This window comes from Dama dama, chromosome X (genome assembly GCF_033118175.1).
Source record: "Dama dama isolate Ldn47 chromosome X, ASM3311817v1, whole genome shotgun sequence".
NCBI lineage: Eukaryota > Metazoa > Chordata > Mammalia > Artiodactyla > Cervidae > Dama > Dama dama.
In genome coordinates, this window is record NC_083714.1 from 113054354 (window position 1) to 113057952 (window position 3599).

Consider the following 3599-nt stretch of genomic DNA (forward strand, 5'->3'; position numbering starts at 1 on the left):
GGAATGGCTACCCACTCCAGTATTCTTGCCTGGAGAATTCCATGGTCAGAGGAACCTGGCAGGCTACAGTCCATGAGACTGCAAAGAGTCGGAAACAATTGAGTGAGAGAAAGAGTATTATGAGTGTATATAAAATAGATAATCAACAGGGACCTACTGTGCAAAACATGGAACTCCGTTCAATATTCTGTAACAACCTATATGGGAATAGAATCTAGAAAAGAATGGATATATGTATATGTGTAACTGAATCAGTTTGCTGTGCATTTGAAACTAATATAACACTGTAAATCAGCTATACCCTAATATAAAATAAAAATTAAATAAAAAAGAAAGGTTTGCACAGATTAAACGGGAGGGAACACAGACCCCCACCCCTACCCCCACCTGTCAGTGGAGGCCTGTCAAAGTCACATCAGAAGAGCTTGCACACTGGGATATTTATTGGCATAGACCATCTTTGGAAAATATTGATACACTCTCCAATGGGGGGGGGGTGCACACAGATGAGGAGACAATGGTTGTCATATCTAATGTATACTATCTACTAGATTTTACCCAAGGATATATGATAAACATTTCTCCACATAATTATTCTTCCACAACATCCTTTTATAAAAAGTATTAATTTTAAAAATTCATGTTATCAAAGTAATACATACTCATAAAAAATTCAAAGTGCACAAATGCATAAAGAAACAATGGAAGATTTCTTCCTTCTCTCCCCGCTACTTATTCTCTAAGGGTAACAATGAGTTCTACATACCTGTCTAGATTTTCCTTTACACCTATTTAGACATATACAAGATTTTTTTTATAAAAATAAAAATCATGTTATATACTTATGATTATTTCACTTTAAAATGCTGTGGCAGGAAGTGATGTGTCCTACTCTTTTTAACTGGTGCATAGTATTCTGTTGTCTGTGTTCAGTTCAGTTCAGTTCAGTCGCTCAGTCGTGTCCGACTCTGCAACCCCATGAATTGCAGCACGCCAGGCCTCCCTGTCCATCACCAACTCCCAGAGCCTACTCAAACTCATGTCCACTGTATTGGTGATGCCATCCAACCATCTTATCCTCTGTCTTCCCCTTCTCTCCCGCCTTCAATCTTTCCCAGCATCAGGGTCTTTTCAAATGAGTCGGTTCTTTGCATCAGGTCGCCAAAGTACTGGAGTTTCAGCTTCAGCATCAGTCCTTCCAATGAATATTCAGGACTGATTTCCTTTAGGATGGACTGGTTGGATCTCCTTGCAGTCCAAGGGACTCTCAAGAGTCTTCTCCAACACCATAGTTCAAAAGCATCAATTTTTTGGCGCTCAGCTTTCCTCACAGTCCAACTCTCACATCCATACATGACCACTGGAAAAACCATAGCCTTGACCAGATGGACCTTTGTTGGCAAAGTAATGTCTCTGCTTTTTAATATGCTATCTAGGTTGGTCATAACTTCCCTTCCAAGGAGTAAGCGTCTGTGTTAGGATGTCTCTAATTTGCTTTAAAGATGGGCAGTGTGTTATAAAGTATCTGTTATTTAGTTTAAGCTAGGCTTTTGGGGCTAGTGAGTTGCTTTTCACAGGAACACCCACTCCAGGAGCAGCCAACCAACTTCTAATCAGAAAAGTCACCCTCCAAGTGCTTCCTCTATTTTTATCTCCCATCAACACTAGATTTTGCTTATTAGCAGAATGACATAGCAAGTGAATCTGCACAGTGGATATTCCCAATGGGCTCTTATTGTTGCAGTGAGAAGTATTCAAGGTACATAGATTGGCTGAATTATTTTAGAGACGCTCTCCAAACTTGCACAGACAGGGCAGCTGGATCTAGGCAGGTGTGTAGCCTGTGCTCAGGGGCACCTCTGGGTGGATCTCTAAGGACCCTTTGTTCTGCCATGAATTTGGATATATTCTGATTGCCTGATGCTGCCTTCAAGGCTAACGGAATCTTGCTTCTAGAGTACTGTAGCCTCCACCTTAAATGCTTTTTGCATGTTAGGACCAAGCTGGGACCCCTTTAGATAACACAGAAGAGGTTGTACCACTGTTGCTTAGGCCTGCTTGTTAATTTCAACCTGGCTGATTTGAGCCTGAGACTCACTCTTGTTACAACCTGGTGGCTAGATGGGGAAGCTACAAGAGAGCCTTGAAGACTGCCTGACCCAATTGGCCTTGGTCAGCTCACAACATTATGGATAGATCATAATTTATTTTTCCAAACCCATTTTAACAGGCATTTAGAATGCTTCCAATGTTTTGCCTTTACATTAAATGCTGCGGTGCCATCCATTTCACAAAATGTTTGTATAAAATTTTTTTGCATAAAATTTTTAGCTTAATAATTACATGCTATTTCATTGAAGTGATGCACCTGAATTTATTAATCTCATCCCCTGTTTTTGTATCTTAGGTTTTGGTGGAATCTATATCTGAACCCAGATCTGGTTGATGTGAGCCCAAGTCTTTTCTAATACTTCTAGACAGAATTGTCTGGAAGATGGAACCTGGGAGTAAAGTGCCAAGGAGCTAACAGTGGATGTTGCTCTTTTCCCAGTTCCTATTTGGGGATTCCACCCTAGACCTTAGTTGACTTTTCATCTCCTTGGGTCTGCTTAAAGTGATTCCCCACCCTGGTTACACGTATAAGTCTCTGAACAAACATAAGAAATCCTGGTGTTACAGAATCTAATTTTCAAACCCAGGAAGGTGCAAAGCTCAGATCGTCAGTATATGGAGTTAAATATAATCTCATGCACTGAGCAATACATTTAACATCCTAATTAATAATTCAGAGCATCAAGTGCAGTGTGGAAAGATATTATGTCTGTGCTGCCTGTCTGTGGGAAAATCCGCTACCTAAGTGCATTCCTGTCACCTTTTACCACCCACCAAAAGAGCAAACCAGAGACGTTTGCCCAAAAGTGGCAAGCATATATTAATGACAAAGGGCAGGAAGAAAATTATTCTCATTTACTGGAGGTAATGCTACAGAATAGGGAAGGACTTCTTTAAATTGTATTTTCTGAGACAATGGAGATTTGATGTGGATTTTTGCCTTCATTATAGTGTTTTATAGTCTGTGTTCCTAAGAACTGGGTCAGATTTTGCATTATGTCTGTGATTCATCTTGGAATGTCCAATATTTACATTCTTATAATGCCACATTAATACTGGAGTTTTTAAGTTAGAGGAGGCTTTTTTTTTTAATTGAAATAATAACAACTCTCCCCCTCCATACCATACATTCTATACACACTTCAATGAGACTTGTTTTTTTTTCAAAATGAATTCATCTGTAATTTCCCCTGCTGCAATTTCATACTCCCACTTCACACACATCTTTTCACCTGGCCCAAGGCAGCAAAAGATGCATTCTATATTTTCTGATTCTCCAGAGTTGAATTTCCAGATGTACAAGCTGGATTTAGAAAAGGCAGAGGAACCAGAGACCAAGTTGCCAACATCCAATGGATCACACAAAAAGCAAGGGAATTCCAGAAAAACATCTACTTCTGCTTCATTGACTATGCTAAAACCTTTGACTGTGTAGATCACAACAAACTATGGGCAATTCTTAGAGAGATGGGAATACCAGACCATCT